Here is a 16,492-nt window from a genome sequence, read left to right as displayed (position 1 = left end):
ATGTTTTATCTATGTTGGACAAAAGCTTTATTAAATTTCTTAGCTTAAGGGTCTCTCAATCTCAAGATTTTTAGAAAGTAGGAAGGATATTCTACTTTCTAAGAAAGTCTTAGTTATGCAGTTAAATATATTGCTATAAATTACCATTCACCTCCAAGTAACAAACTACCTATTAAGGAATATCCATATAAAACCTTTAAACCATACTCACTCTATGTGCTACATCAAGGTATACTTATCATCATAAAAAATCGGCAGTGTCCCCTAGGAAAAGATAACTGGCAACCAAGAGAGATCTTTCCAAGACGGCCTTTAACTTGGTGAACTCAGTAATGCCTAAAGTCAGTCTCTTTAATAACTCAGAAAATGAGTCGTGTCAATGTGTCTAAACATAGGGTAATTGGGATTTTTAGTTGATGCAGTATATAGAATTATGGCATATGCAGAAATAAACAAACGAAAGCAAAAAACAAAAGAAATATACATGTGTGTAATATGTGTGTATATATAGCATATATAGCATATTTTATGGTAAATATAAAATACATATTTCACATATATGTACATATATTTTTTTATATTTCACATATATTTCTGTGTATATATGTGTGTGCATGTATATATGTGTGTATATTTTTCATATATATGTATATGAACTATATATTTCATACACTATGCATATACACACATATACACAGTTATATATTTATATATATACACACACATGAAATATATATATGTATATACATTTCACCTACTATATGTATACCAGGCTCTGTTAGAAGTTAGATACATTGATAATGATGTCAAAATACTTATGAACTTACAAGGAGAAATATAATTGTCATGAAGATCAAACAGTCATTTTACTCTAATATGTTTGTCCTCTTTCTGTATGTAAGGAACATGAAAAGTCAGCAGCATGCCTAGTGATGAAGAATGTGTATGTTAAATGTAATAAAACAAGTTCATTGGAAATGCATTTACTATGGCAATGTCCATTTTTAAAAACATATTTCCAAATAGAATCACGAAGAATATAAATTTGAGTCTATAAACATTGACTCAAGTCCTGCCTTGAGTTGTTAAACATTACACTACATCTTAAAACATGATTTAATTTGAAAAAAGACTCTTCTCTATGTTAGATTCTGAGTGACATTTTGTTTTGTTAAGATAAAGATCAGTGTGGGCTTTGAAATAATATTGCATTCCAGCTACTAATTAAACTGACTTCCTTAGAGCATTTATAAATGTTTTACAAACCATTCTAAGGAATCCTAAACATTACTGTTTGGTTGAGGCTTTATTTTGCACAGATGATATTAGTGACACAAAGAGAACACTGAATGTGGTTGACAGACATTATTATCACATTTCATTTCAATGGTATAATTTGTAAAGCCCATTCAAGCTTTTCTGTATTTGATTCTACAGCATTAAGAAACTTCATAGTTTTCTTAAATCAATTGCATACATCTGCATGCCACAGTCTTTTTGTGGATCAGAATGACTTTTTTGTATTTAGAGATAATGTTACTGGATACTAAAGAGGCTTCAAAGAATGTAATTGTCCAGAAGTTCCCTTTATACCACCCAGAACGCTTCTGCCTTTGTAGTAGCCATGCAACAGTAACTAACTAGCTTGATTTTGCTTGAGGAAATCTGCCTCTATGCCTCTTAGAGAAAATTACTCTTAACCATGTTGTAAAAATAAAAATATAAAAAAAGCTAACTTCCATTCAAATTGCTATCCTATAAAAAGATCATTGTGTACTTTGGAAATAGTTTTATTTGATGAGGGGAAAATGTACAATGTTTGGCAGAAATTAGCTATCAAACATTTCAGATAATTTACGGAGAAGTGAAGTTTTCATAAATAATGAGTTGTCTGTTGATGGTGTTATTGTATGGTCACTATTAGACATGATCTCGTTCCAGGCAAGCCTCAGAGAAAGACTACGAATTGAAGAAGGGAACCTGTATCAAACTACATGTTTTTGAGAAAATTAAATTTCCATACTTACATAAGTAATAATAGCAAGGTAATATATATTAATATTAGCATATTAACATTTGTCCCTTTCAGACAAATTCTTATAAGAGCCTTTAATATGAAAGCTCATATAAAATATACTTATTTTCAACTTGATTATATTTCATCTACAACTTATCTTCTTGTACTTTCACTTTAAAAGCTTGAGTTTTATCATTTAGATCATTCAATCTATTTATCTAACATAATATGGCGGAAGTGATAATGTTCTGGGCAAGAGGTAAACAAACTATTCCTTAGAGATTTTATTGTTTTCATCAAACTGACTCAGTATGAATAGAATTTGAAGATGTATCAGTAAGAATACAATGCCTCATTTTTTAAACATTATGCTTCTGCTTCTGCCAGCAACTGGCCACTACATGTATTTGAGACATTTAAGATCATCTAGTTGCAGTGTAAGAGCCACTTTTTCCTTCAAGGGAAATAAAGATTTCCCTTAAACATATTTTTAAAACAACAGATGAGATCAATAACATTGAAGAAATAATATGAGCATAAAGTCTTTCAGCTTTACTTCTCAGGCTAGACTAGAGGAGACTTTAACAAGATATTGAGATAATAAAAGAGTATAAGGTGAGGAATAATATTAATCTAATGCTTAACTATTAAAAGTCTACATTATAAAGGCACTAGGTATTGGGATGAATAAGGAAGTACTGTTTGGTAAGCATCCGTGATGAAACCTCTCCTAACTTTCCCTAAAAATCCCAGAAGGTAGAAGAAAAGAAAGGATATCCACTGAAATTTAGAACCGATTAACTTAAGGTATTTCTACTAACTGCAAAGAAAGACCCAGTTAAGAAAAACAAATCACTCGATACAGAGATGGAGAGTTATCCTTTTATGCTATGAAGTATAACTCTCACATTATCAGAGCACGATTTCTCAGATTTCTTTCTAAAGTAAACTTGCAAATATGGTTAAAAATGAAAAGCAATAATAAAACATTATATTTTAAGAGGAGAAATAAATTATAGCTATGATTTGATCACAAGAATCTGGGTATCAAATCTCAAAGTATATTAACAAACACAGGCAAAAAGACAAACAATACTAAAATTACATCGTACATACCTTCTAAATCATAAGTGAAGATAAATGGCAGGTAGAGTAAGTCATTGATGGTAAAGAAAGAGGGAGAAAGGATATATCAGAAAAAAAGAAATGTTCCAGATATCTATCTTCCCCTCTTTAAATCCATAGGAAATTATACAATAAATATTTTTTTATGCAAAGTCATGAGAAATACACAATAATCACCAGCAAACGAAGACAGTGAGGATATTCTAGATGGCATAAAGCAGATGACTGTAGCCTGGGAGCAAAATCTACTTAAAAAAACAGAAGAACATACTACTCCAAATAGAAACCAGAAGGCAGAAAGTATTTAAATACAGAGAAAGACAAAAGAAAGAAAGGAAACACTAACGATAAGAAAACAAAAAAACACGTTTATCTCCTAAAAGAACTCTGAAGAGAACCAGGAACAGAAGAAATGAAGGATGAAAAACATGAGACGTGGTTAAACTAAAATTAATTAAATGTAGCTCCCTACACTCAGAGCAGCCAACTTGAGAACAGGAACCAAGGCTAAATCACTCGACACTGCTCTCTAAAGTCATAGCTCTGACGGGACACTCTTAGAGTGACCATGGTTGCTAGGGCCTGATAATCAAAGCAGTGTTTGTGATAATTCATTCACTATATGCAACCTCATATCCAGACTCTCTCTCTCATATATCACCTGAAAACTTTAATAAAAAAATGATGTCACACAAAGAGCGTGACTTGTTACTGCTTAAGAAATATGCTCCACCTTTCAAAAAGTAATTTACCTCCTTCTCCACAAGATGTAAAAACAAAAGCAATCTTCTGTATTTTGAGAAAATATTGCCACATCAATAAAAGAGACAAATCAATATCAACAAACTGAAAAACTCCAAAGAAACAGAATTAACTTAAGAAAGCGATGGTGTTAAAATGAGCAAAATGGATATTTCTCTGATGATTCGAGAAAAATAAATCATATTCTGAAATTAAATTCATGCAACAAAATCAAAAAGAGCAAAACAAAACAAACACCTTCAATACATAAAATTTAAATATTTAGTTTTTATAAAAGATGTTAGATCACTACCTCACACCACACACAATTGCCAGGATAATTAACGGAATGCCAATCAAGCTGTTTTAAAAAGTGAACTATACAAGCAATAGAAGACTTCAGGTAATGGTGTACTTATTTTTCCTTGCTGTATTTCCAGCGTCTAGAAAAGTGTATGACAGAGTAGGTGCTCAATAAATGTTTGTTAAAGCCTCAATTTCAATTGGCTATACTTCCCAGAATGCCTTTGTCTCACTACAAAAGCAGAAAAGTAAAACCAAGGAAGCTCTGTACTTGGGGATATTCACAGTGATTGGGGACTAACACTGGGCTGAAAACTTGCAAAAGCCATGGAAGTTTACACACTGAAATATAAGACCATGGCATCTTATTCTGTTTCAGGAATGCCAGTAGCTAAACATAAAAACCTATCCTTACCACTACCATGAAGGAGATTGAACTATTAATCTCTACAAAAATTAAATGTACCCAGAGTAAAAATATATTGTCACTTGCATGTCTCACAAAGAAGAAACTGGCTCACCACCTCAAAATCTGGTATGAATCTGGTACTCATCCAGAGCCTCCAATCAAATTTTTTTTAGTGTCTTCTTCTTCAAATAAACAGCCAAGGTTCACTTGACTTTTGGGAAAATAATCCATGTGAGAAATTCCAAAGATTACTAAAAAACAAAATAAAAATAAGCAAAGACAATGTGGGCAGCAAAAACAAATCTTCAAAATCTACAATATATCCATCTCTATCCACAAATTAAAACAAAGGATGCTATTTAAAAAAAAAAAAGAACAAAAAGAAATGTAAAATATAGATAGTTTTAAAAATGAAGAATAAAAAAACAACTCTGAGGAAACATTTATAAAAATTTTAAATAGGACAAAGATACAGATGACTGAAGGGAAAGCAGGAGTGAATTAGAGAATCAATCCAGGAAGAACAGTGTCAGAATAGTTCAGGCACTATGAACTAGCCACATTGGCTTGGTTTGAGAACTATATCCTTACCTTAATAGTTAACGTAGCAGTGAGTGTCAGTTATGTTGTTTATAAATTAGGGAATATAACAGGATATTCTTCATATTATTGTAATAAATTGAATGTTAATATTAGTAAAACCCCCAGAACAGAACCTGATATAAATAGTATATCAGTGTTTATTAACAATATAGTGTCCCTTCCCACTTTTACTGACTTTACTTATCCTTAAACAGCTTATGGCTTGCTTCATTTACTCTTTGTCTGGAAAATTTTTTATTCACATTTTTCATAAGTACCTTTCTTAAACCATTTGTTTCTGATGAATGATGCAAGATCATTCAAATATCACCTCTACAGAGACTGCCCTATTCATCCTAAAACATATCCCCACGTCCCCTCCAATGCTTTACCTTACTTTTTTATTTATAGCATTTACTTCAACCTGAAATTATAAGTGCATTAATGCCTTTGGTTATTGCTTATATCTACCACTGAAAGATATTCCATGAGAAAGGAACATTGTTTATTGTTTTTATCCCTATATGCTCAATGCCTGGAAAAATCCCTGCCACATAGTGCATGCTCAGTAAATATCTGTTCATCACAACACAGCATAGTGTTTAAAAACAAAAACTTCAGAATCAACCTGTGTTTCAATTCCACTTCTATTTAGCAACTCTATGGCCTTCAGCAATTTACTTAACCTTATTTTAGCCAAACTGGGACAATAGTAGCACTCTCTTTAATGTTCTGATGATTAAATACAAATAAAGTACTTTGAGGTCTGTTTGGCACATACTTATAGATGTCAGTTATTATTATTAGCTAAAATCTTTTGAAGGAATAACACCACGAATGAATTTATGAAGAAATAAAGGAACAAAAAGCATAGGTAAAGGGGAACTTTATAGATTGCCTTGCTTAATTTTTTTTACAACAAATATGTTTTTCTTTTTAACCATTTTAATGCTTAGAAAACGAATTTTAACAATAACAGGAATTTTAAAATCTGTATTTTTTTTTTCTAATAGTGAGAAGTGACAACATGCTAGCAGCCCTCGCTCTCGACGCCTCCTCGGCCTCTGCGTCCACTCTGGCAGTGCTTCAGGAGCCCTTCAGCCTGCCACTGCACTGTGGGAGCTCCTCTCTGGGCTGGCCGAGGCTGGAGCCGGCTCCCTCTGCTTGCAGGGAGATGTGGAGGGAGAGGCAAGGGCAGGAACCGGGGCTGTGCATAGAGCTCCCAGTCCAGCACGAGTTCTGGAGGGCATGGGTGTGGGCTCAGCGGGCCCTGCACTCAGAGCGGCCAGCTGGCGCCGCCGGCCCAGGTCAGTGAGGGGCTTAGCACCCAGGCAAGCAGCTGCGGTGGGTGTGCCAGGTCCCCCAGCAGTGCCAACCCACCGGCACTGCACTCGAGTTCTCACTGGACTTCAGCTGCCTCCCCGTGGGGCAGGGCTTGGAACCTGCAGCCCCCATGCCAGAACCACCCCACCCCCGCTGCAGTGGGCTCCCATGCAGGCTGATCCTCCGTGACCAGCACCCTGCTCCCCTACTCAGGCGCCAGGTCCCATCAACCGCCCAGGGTCTGAGAAGTGCGGGTGCACCACCTGGACTGGCAGGCAGTTCTGCTTGTGACCCTGGGGCGGGATCCACTAAGTGAAGCCAGCTGGGCTCCTGAGTGTAGTGGGGACTTGGAGAACTTTTATGTCTAGCTAAGGGATTGGACATATACCAATCAGCACTCTGTGTCTAGCTCAAGTTTTGTAAATACACCATTCCGTACTCTGTATTTAGCTAACCTAGTGTGGACTAGGAGAACTTTTCTGCCTAGGACTCTGTGCCTAGCTACAGGATTGTAAATGCACCAATCAGCACTCTGTGTCTAGCTCAGGGATTGTAAAGGCAACAGTCAGCACTCTGTCAAAACAGACCAATCAGCTCTCTGTAAAATGGACAAATCAGCGCTCTGTAAAATAGACCAATCAGCTCTCTGTAAAATGGACCAGTCAGCAGGATATGGGTGGGGCCAGATGAGGGAATAAAAGCAGGCTGCCCGCAGCAGCCAGTGGCAACGTGCCCTGGTCCTGTTGGACAGGTGGAGGCTTTATCCTTTTGCTGTTTACAATAAATGTTGCTGCTGCTCACTTTTTGGGTCCATGCTGCTTTTAAGAGCCATAACTCACACTGTGAAGGTCTGCAGCTTCACTCCTGAAGCCAGCAAGACCACGTACCCACCGGGAAGAATGAACAACTTCAGACACACTGCGTTTAAGAGCTGTGACACTCACCATGAGGGTCTGCAGCTTCACTGCTGTCAGCAAGACCACGAACCCACCAGAAGGAAGACGCTCCAGACACATCTAAACGTCTGAAAGAACAAACTCAAGACACACCGTCTTTAAGAATTGTAACACTCACCGCAAGTGTCCACAGCTTCATTCTTGAAGTCAGCAACTAAGAACCCACCAATTCTGGACACAATAGGAAAAAAGGCACAAGGCTTACAATTATTTTTCCCAGTTCTCAGTTCTCTCTGCACCAAACATATTATCTTCAGCCTTGAAGTTCATGTCAAGTTACTCCCAATGAGAATGACGGCAGTACAAACATACCAGTTATTTTGTTACTCTCTTTTAACCCCCAAACCCCATAATCCAAGGTTTGTCTTTCTGTGCCCTGCTTTTAATTTGGGAGGCTGACCCCTGTGGACTGCATCTCGTTTGCTTTTTCACTTCCAAGCTTCGCTTTGGAGTCAACCAATAAGAGACACTAATGGGGGAATCAGAGAAAAGGAGAACAGAATGTGTGGTGTTGTACTAGTTGGCCTCTATCTCCCCTAGCTCAGTGCCCAGTACCAACAGTGCCAGTGGCTGCATCTGTCTACGGCCGCAGCTACTGTAGGACTGCCCCTGTCCTATAGATCCAAATTTTGCTTCCATTGCTCCTTTAGGTACAGGGAAGGTAAATAGCTCCCTGCTATTGCTAATCCCTAGGGGTCTCATCATCCCTGGGTTAGTGTTTGTAAATCTCCCACCACTACCATAAATAGTCCCTTCATTACATAAGTTATTTCCAGTCAAAATCTTTTAAATACTCCATCTAATTCTTGACCAAGAGTCAGAAAATTATGTTTCGTAAGATAGCTGTAGCATGTGACATATCCAAAAGTTACGCTTTATTCACCATCAGCCCTCATGGCACAAAGGTAGTAACCCTTTATGTAAGAAGGTGATCTGTTTCTGCTTCATCATCTATGGGCATCTACTTGTTTTGGATTTCTTCTTCTTTCAGCTCCTGAAGATTTTCATACTCAGATATTGTAAGAGGGGTGGAAGTCAGGGAAGTCTTCGAGCCATGTGACAAATGAAGTCTTTTCTTGATCAAGTCCACATGATGTTCTGCTAATGATTCCTGAAGAGAAATTAGGTTTTGCTAAATTCTCAGGAGTCATATTTTTGGAATTTACGTGACAATTTGGGATTGAAAATCACAGGGGAAAAATAATTTGGCATAAGCATGTTTGAAAATTTTTTATCTAGACAAATTATGTTAGGTTTCCTGGGTATACATTTCTAAGATGAAAATAACCACTAAAACCGAACTAACTTCAGCTAAGAGGGAAGATGAGGACACTTTGTTCTTGGTTTAAACTAGTCCTGTTCCTCCTAGTCACCATAGGCATTGTCTTTCCTGAATACTTGAAGTTTTGAGGGAAAAAGTGGCTCTAAGGAGGAATACCTAGAGAAGAAAACCTACGCCTGTGACAGTGAATATATATACGTGTGTGTGTGTATGTGTGTGTGTGTGTGTGTGTATATATATATATATATATATATATATTTTTTTTTTTTTTTTTTTTTCTGAGACAGGATCTCGCTCTGTCACCCAGGCTGGAGTACAGTGATGTAATCTCGGCTCAACAGTGAATATATTGTAAGTAAATACATATTTCTGTATTTTACGACATCCATGTTACATGATTTTGTAGAAAAACATCTTTAGGATCTAAGAAATGAATAAAAGTGTTCACCTGTTTAATGATTGCTTATATTTGGTTAAATACTATATATTTAAGAATATTCAAGTTCCCCTAATGATGTCTTCATAAAAATTTTAGATTCTTTTGAGCGTATGTCCTAAATTTAATCAATCAGTAAAACTAGGTTAATATATTTCTTAAATGTAGGTGAAAGGAAAATATATAAATAATTTTATTTATGAAGGTTTTTATCACTTCCTTTAAAAATGCTATTTACAATGTTTCTCTTTTTTTTCAGTTTTCTAACCTTAGTTTTAATGAAATAACAATAAAAATTTTTCTTTTTTCACATACAGCTTTCAATTTGAGTCTTGTTGTTTTCTGAACCAGGAAAAAAGACGGCTCTGTGATTTTATAAGTGGAACACTGAAACCACCCTTTCTGAGCCTTCAAAGGGGCTATTCCTTAGCACTTACCCTTCTTTGCTGTTCTTGTTAGTTGCATTCTGCCCTGTAGGGGTGAACATTAAGCCACATTAAAAACTTTTTAACAGCTTTGTTTATTTGTTTTTAACGCAGAAAGCCTGAAGTACACGGAGGAAAGAAGAAACCTATTTGGATGGAAGAAGCATTCCAAGTGATGGAATGTAGTAGAACATTTAAAGAAGAAAGAAGGACATCATCTTGAATCGTAAGACCTGCTGGAAAAAGAAACAACAGAAAACAAGCACGCAAAATATAGGGGAGAGAGCTGATAGAACAGTAAAAAGTTTCGTGGAATATCCCCACAGTTCGTTGTTTTCTGGTAGGGGGAAGAGAATGAGGGAGCTACTTTGGACATCCGAATCACTTTTAGCATACTTTGCTTTTCCTAGGTGCAAAAGCAGAGAGGCAAGAGGACTATCAGTCTCACAATGCTAATGGTTAATAAGAGCTTGGTGATGGTAGTTCAACCTGGGGAGAGAATTAGAGTGGTGTCCCCATCACCCACTTGTTTGTTGGCACCTTGTAGTCCTACACTTGTGAACTTAAAGTTCCTATGGCTGAAGGAAAAACTGATCTAACAAAGAGGAGTAATGTTTTAAGTCTTATCAGAAATATAAGCCCTAGGCGAAGGAGTGTATCCAGTGCCTTCTTGAAAAAAAGTTTTTTTTTTGAGACAGAGTCTCTCTCTATCACCCAGGCTGGAGTACAGTGGCACGATCTTGGCTCACTGCAACCTCCACCGCAGTTCAAGCGACTCTCCTGCCTCAGCCTCCTGAGTAGCTGGAACTACAAGGCGCCCGTCACCACACCTGGCAAATTTTTATATTTTTATTAGAGACAGGGTTTCACAATATTGGCCAGGCTGGTCTCGAACTCCTGACCTTGTGATCTGCCCACCTTGGCCTCCCAAAGTGCTGGGATTACAGACGTGAGCCACTGTGCCTGACCAAAAATAAAAAGCTTTTAATAGACTGAGGATGAAGAAAATAAGGGCACAGTACCATAATGAGTGTCTGGAGAGGTTGGAGTAGGAGACCAGGCAGAGTAGCTAGGGAAAAAGTCAGGGAAAGGTGCAAATTGGATGCCAAGATAAGCTTGGCTTATTTCTAATTTTGCCTAAAGTGACGTAATATAACTATGTCCCCAACTCATGCAACATCTGATCACCTTGAGATGAGAAATTGTCTGAGAAATACAGATGGAATTTATGCAGTAAGCAAAGTTGGAAAAGCATTTTTATCATTCTATAGTCGCTTAGTCTCTTTAGCCTAGGAAACCATGGGATACTTAATTCAGCCATCTCTATCTAGGCCCTGTTATTAATTGTGTATTGCATGTATGCTTACAGGATCACAGTTGCATCACGAAAATAATTTGACCCTGACTGTGAGATTTGGAGATGACGACACAATTGTAAATTTGTAAAATTTACTGCACCTACTCAGAGGGACATAAGGCAACTGTGTTAATTCATTTCCCATTTCAGAGGAAAGGAAAGACTATGAAAAATACCATACAAATCAATAGAACACAGTGATTAGGCTATCTGTTGTTTCAATAGTGTCATCAATCCCTGACTGAATCTTCTAGTCTGCAGTTTAAAATCTAGTTAGTACTTTGTCCAATATGCTATAATACACACTAGCAGTCTGTAGAGGGTCTCTATAATGAATCACTGCTACATTTACTGTCCCACCAATTTTCTAATAATTATGTCAAATCACCTTCTGGTTTCCAATTTTCTATTTTTTTCAGTGAGATACATGACTATAATCCAACATTTTCGCAATTCCAACAAAAAACATTTGAACACGCAGTAAATCATTGGAGGTTACCAGGGGAAGAAAGGACCTGCAGCCTTGAACAAAGACGGATTTAGAAATATGCTCAGCAATACCAGCGAATAGTACAGGAGAATCTAGGATAAAGGACACAGACTGGAAAATAAACCATAAGTTTACAGTCCTAGGATCCATTCTGAATTCTCAAGTGTGAGCCTCAGTTTCCTCCTACAATAAGAATTATACACAAAGTAAAATATAAACTCTGGCAACCACCTCACATCTTAAACATACTTTCTTCCTATACACTATTTTGGTGTTGGGAACCAACGTTCATCCAGTTGCCCAACCTTCAAATATAAAAAGCCTTTTTAATTTCTTTTCCTTTAATTATCACATCCATTCAGACATCAAATATTGTCAATTCTGACTCCTACGTATCTCTAGAATTCAGCCGCTTTTCTATTTTCGTTGTTGCTTCTTTAGTTCATGCCCCCCTCATCTCTTACCTGGATTATTATAATAGCTTTCTAATTGGACCTCCTCCAAGTTTCATTGTATCTTTGTATAACCTCCAGAGTGCTCACTAGAGTAATCATTCTAAAAAAGAAGTTTTCTTAGTCCATGTGGGCTGCTATAATAAAATACCATAAGCGGATAGCCTATAAACAACGAAGTTTATTTCTCACAGTTCCAGAGGCTGGAAAGTTCAAGATCTAGGTGCTGATAGATGTGGTATCTGGTGAGGGCTGGCTTCCTCACAGTTTTCCCACTGAGTCCTCACAGGGCAGAAGAGGTAAAGAGCTTCTTTTTGTCCTCTTTTATAAGGGTTCAAATTCCACTGGAGGGCTCTGCTCTCATGACCTAATTACTTGCCCAAGGCTCCACCTCCTAATGCAATGACACTGGGAGTGAGAATTTCAACTTATGAACTTGGGGGAAATACAAACATTCGGTCCGTGACAAAAGTTAATTTTTATAATCTATTTTAAATGAGCTACAAAGACAAAATTTTACAATGTAGGAAAAACAAACAAAAAAATCTAGTTCCTTCAGGATCTAACCTGTACCTGTCTCTTGTGAACATCTTTACCTACTGCTATTGACATCTTAATGTCCCACGATCCACTGAATGAGCCATGTTCTCTCTTGCTGGTCCTTCTGCCTGGAATACTTTTCTTCCTCTTGCCCATTTAGAAAGCACCTAATCATTCTTTAAGATTCATTCCGAGTATCACTTTTTCATCCAAGTTGTCTCCTGAACCCTTTTCCCAATCAGGGAAAAGGAAGTCCACCTCTTCATCTCCCAAGAATCATGGACATGATTCTACTACATAATTCTTATGTGTTACTTAAATTATTCACTTGTAAGTATCTCTCTATCAGACTCTGGCTACATAAACCTAGGGACAACATATAACTCTTCTTGAAATTCCTGGGCTTTAATACAGTGCTTCACGCATAGTGAGGATGACATAATTATTTGCTGAAAGTAATATATGAGCTCTATACAAACATACAGTGGTTTTTCAGATACTGTGGCTTTTTAAGCTAGGTTGACATTCTCTTAATTGCACGTGTTGTTTAAATTACTTTTTAGATATCCTATATGAATTTCTTAATTACTTATTGTTGCAAGATTAACAGGGATGATAGCACGTTAAGGTGAACTGTTTTTTACACAAACCCCACTTTACAAACAGATTCCTTTTGGCTCTCAGAAGGTGCTTTCTGAGGCACCTAATGGAGCAGTGGTAATAATTAACATTTCCGATCATCCTAAATTAGAACTAGCTCAAAAGAGAGAAAGTGAACTTTAAAAAGATGTTTTCCAGAGAATCATCTGGTAAGAAGCCATTTCTGCAAAATAATCTGTGCTAATGAGGAAAAAAACAAGTGAAGTAAAAGTGGGATGTGGGCTCTGCTATTTTCAGCTCTTTGTTTTGCTTTCAACAAGGTGACTCTAAACCTTGCTGTGAATTTTGTACATTCTGTGTGAGTCTCATAATCTGAAAAATGGAAATGAAATCATGCCAAGCCATGGCACAGGGCATCAATGGGAGGAGTAACCTACATCATTAATGTAATGGCAGTTATCTCTGGAGATGGTTCTGTGAGGAAAAAAAAAAGCATACATTAATTTGTTATGCTATTTTGGACACAGTTCCAAAATAAACATTGCAGACTGAATAAATAAGCAAAAATATGGTAAACCATGAACACATTATTGCAATTAGCCATTATGTGTTTTTAGATCCTAGAAAGAAAAGTTCAAAGAATGGGAACTCCTGGACAGTATTAAAACAAAAAAGAAAGAAAGAAACATGATGTGCTCTAAAAAGAAATATGTAATCTGGATTAATTCATAAAATAATAGGGGAAAAATTTTTCAACCAGAATGCTATGAATTTGAGTTGATTGAAGGTAAGAAAACACAAGCCTCTCAGTATCTCTCCATTTCTCCCTCCCTTTAGAGTTCACAAATAATTAAATAAATAAATGGTTATTAAACCTGCTCTAATATTTCATTTTGTACAATTTTTGCTTTACTGCACATATTTCCTGTAAATAAACAAAAAGCTGTTAGACTCCATTCTTCTCTCCTGACATGAGATGTCTAAAGAAAGGATAAGAATCCTTTTGTCATTTCATTTTGGAATGCAACTGTGCTGTGCATGGTACAATCACAGAACACATTAATGCATAGCTAATTCCTTTGTTTTCAGAACAACCTCATCTTTTAAAGCAGAGAAGTTTTCTCCGATGTTTTCCAGAATGCAAAATCCTTAAGTAAATTGGTGAGTTTCTTCAGTGTTATGAACCCAAAATGTAAAACACTTTAGATAAAGCTTTTTCCAGGTGAAGGGACTAGTTAGGATATAACTATTACAATTTATAGGTCTGGGATATTGGTGGATAACTAAGCTTCCCAATAGATCACTCAACATTAAATTGTATTTAGCTATCCTTATCTTCTCTCGTGAACAAAAGCACAGGGTGGACGTGTAAGTATGTGTGCACCAGACACTTTTTTCTGCCATTTACACTCCGTTCTCTGAGAGAATAAAAGATTTTATCAACCAAAAAATAAAACTGTGACTCTAAACCATTGTCTATGCCCCCAGCATAGAGTATTTCTGTGCCCCATAACTACTTGGACAATCTTAACATAACCTTTTGTTAACTTAAATATACTAGAAATTTTCTTTCTTAGTCATTTGTAACAGCCAGCATACCATCATATGTATGTACACATATAACCAGTACCTTGCAGATTACAGTATAACTGATAAAATAATATTGTAAGTTAAAATATAACATATAATTTTACAGTATAACTCATAAAATAATATTGTAAGTTATATGTTATATGTTATTCCCAATTTACATTTTTTTCAGATGAGAAAACTGTGGCTCAAAAGTTATGTTACTTGTCAGACATCACCAGACATTTAAGTGATAAGCACAAGATGTGAACATAACTCTTCTCTGTTAAACCTATTAGACCTGCACAGCCCAATATGACAGCCACTAACCACAAGTGGCTGCACATACCTGATATATGACTAGTTTGAAACAAGAAGTGTTTTAAGTGAAAAGTAGAGATGAGATTTTGAAAACTTGAGATGAATTAAAGGATGTAAACTTTCTCAATAATTTGTGTATTATTTGCATATTGAAATGATAATATTTTAGATGTACTAGGTAAAAGAAAATATATTATTAAAATGTATATTTCCTGCTTCTTTTTCTTTTTTATAATGTGGCTACTAGAAATTTGAAATTTTGTATATGGCTTGCATTTTGGCTCATTATATTTGCATTGGATAGCATCGTATTTTGCCATACTGTCTAAATCTTTATAGGAAAACTTCAGTTTGAAGTTCCTGAAGTTTCCTGCTTTGAAGAAGCAGGAAAAACGCTTTTTAAACATGAATTTTCCACCTCAAACTTACATATACACAGCTTATTTACATGTGTCAACAATGCTGATCACACTAGAAGGAAAATTATTTCTCTCAAGCATGAGCTTCCTAATGTCAATGTGAAGCGACATCACATTCTGTGCTTCGTATATTTCTTCTTTCTCTAAAATAACTGTACTGTGCTATGCTATCAAGTATGATCTGTTCTTGTGAGGATTATTTGTGCTGCAAAACTCAACACCTGGATGCTCTGCATGACTGGCCGGCTCTCAGGATAATCAACAGTATATGGAATTACATTCTTATACTGCAGGAAGGGCACAGTCATTTAGCAGCTGTTCTCACACTTTCATCTACCTAAGATTGAGGAAGAGAGCTTTTAAAACTATAAATTTCCAGGATTCCACTTTCATGGAATTTGATTCAGGAAGTTTGGGAAGTAGCCAGGAATGTTCATTTTGTTAGATTTCCCGAGTGATTCTGAGGTATGTAGCCTATAGATGAACCTTTGAGAAATATTTCCTTAGAGGAAGGACTGTGTGTGCATTTGGAAACGAAACAAATGTCTGAGCAAATCATGTCGATGTCAGTCATCAGAATCTGTCTTATTTTTATGAATTTGTTTATATTATCTATATTTTATATAGCTCAACATGAATTAATATTATGTCAAAAAATTGAAACTAATCAGAGATGGAATTATTATGGATAAATACATATATTTTAAAGCACTGAGTTTAAAAAGGGCAAATCTTTCTCAATTTCTGAAATTTCAATTTCATCATTTATAAAATGAAATATAATTGTATGCTTCACTACAATGTCACATGATATATTTTAAAGTGCTATAAATATTGTTATTAATTATTTAAACCTTATCTACCAAAAATACTTTAACTAGATGAATATCTGGTAAGATGCAGTATTTAGCATTCACTGTAGCTTGAAAATGAAATACAGCATGAGTTCAGGCCGGGCGCGGTGGCTCAAGCCTGTAATCCCAGCACTTTGGGAGGCCGAGACGGGCGGATCACGAGGTCAGGAGATCGAGACCATCCTGGCGAACACGGTGAAACCCCGTCTCTACTAAAAAAATACAAAAAACTAGCCGGGCGAGGTGGCGGGCGCCTGTAGTCCCAGCTACACAGGAGGCTGAGGCAGGAGA

General features: G+C 36.3%; 1 long non-coding RNA gene across 4 annotated transcripts in view; it reads left to right on the top strand.

Annotated features, from left to right (window-relative positions):
* The window catches only part of LOC135966535 (uncharacterized), a 211,077-nt gene extending 195,943 nt beyond the window's left edge, over positions 1-15,134 (top strand). For 2 of the 4 annotated variants that reach the window (XR_010579877.1, XR_012420945.1), the window contains 2 exons: positions 9,026-9,089; positions 9,714-15,134. This is a non-coding gene — a long non-coding RNA (uncharacterized lncRNA). Of the gene's footprint in view, positions 1-1,941; positions 2,046-6,294; positions 6,485-9,025; positions 9,090-9,713 lie in introns of those variants that run through there. The other 2 variants (XR_010579876.1, XR_012420946.1) reach the window with 2 other exon arrangements.
* Positions 15,135-16,492: the final 1,358 nt, after the last annotated feature.

This window comes from Macaca fascicularis, chromosome 12, assembly GCF_037993035.2.
Source record: "Macaca fascicularis isolate 582-1 chromosome 12, T2T-MFA8v1.1".
Lineage (NCBI taxonomy): Eukaryota > Metazoa > Chordata > Mammalia > Primates > Cercopithecidae > Macaca > Macaca fascicularis.
The sequence above is the reverse complement of the archived record's forward strand: the minus strand, read 5'-3'. Positions and strand labels throughout refer to the sequence as shown.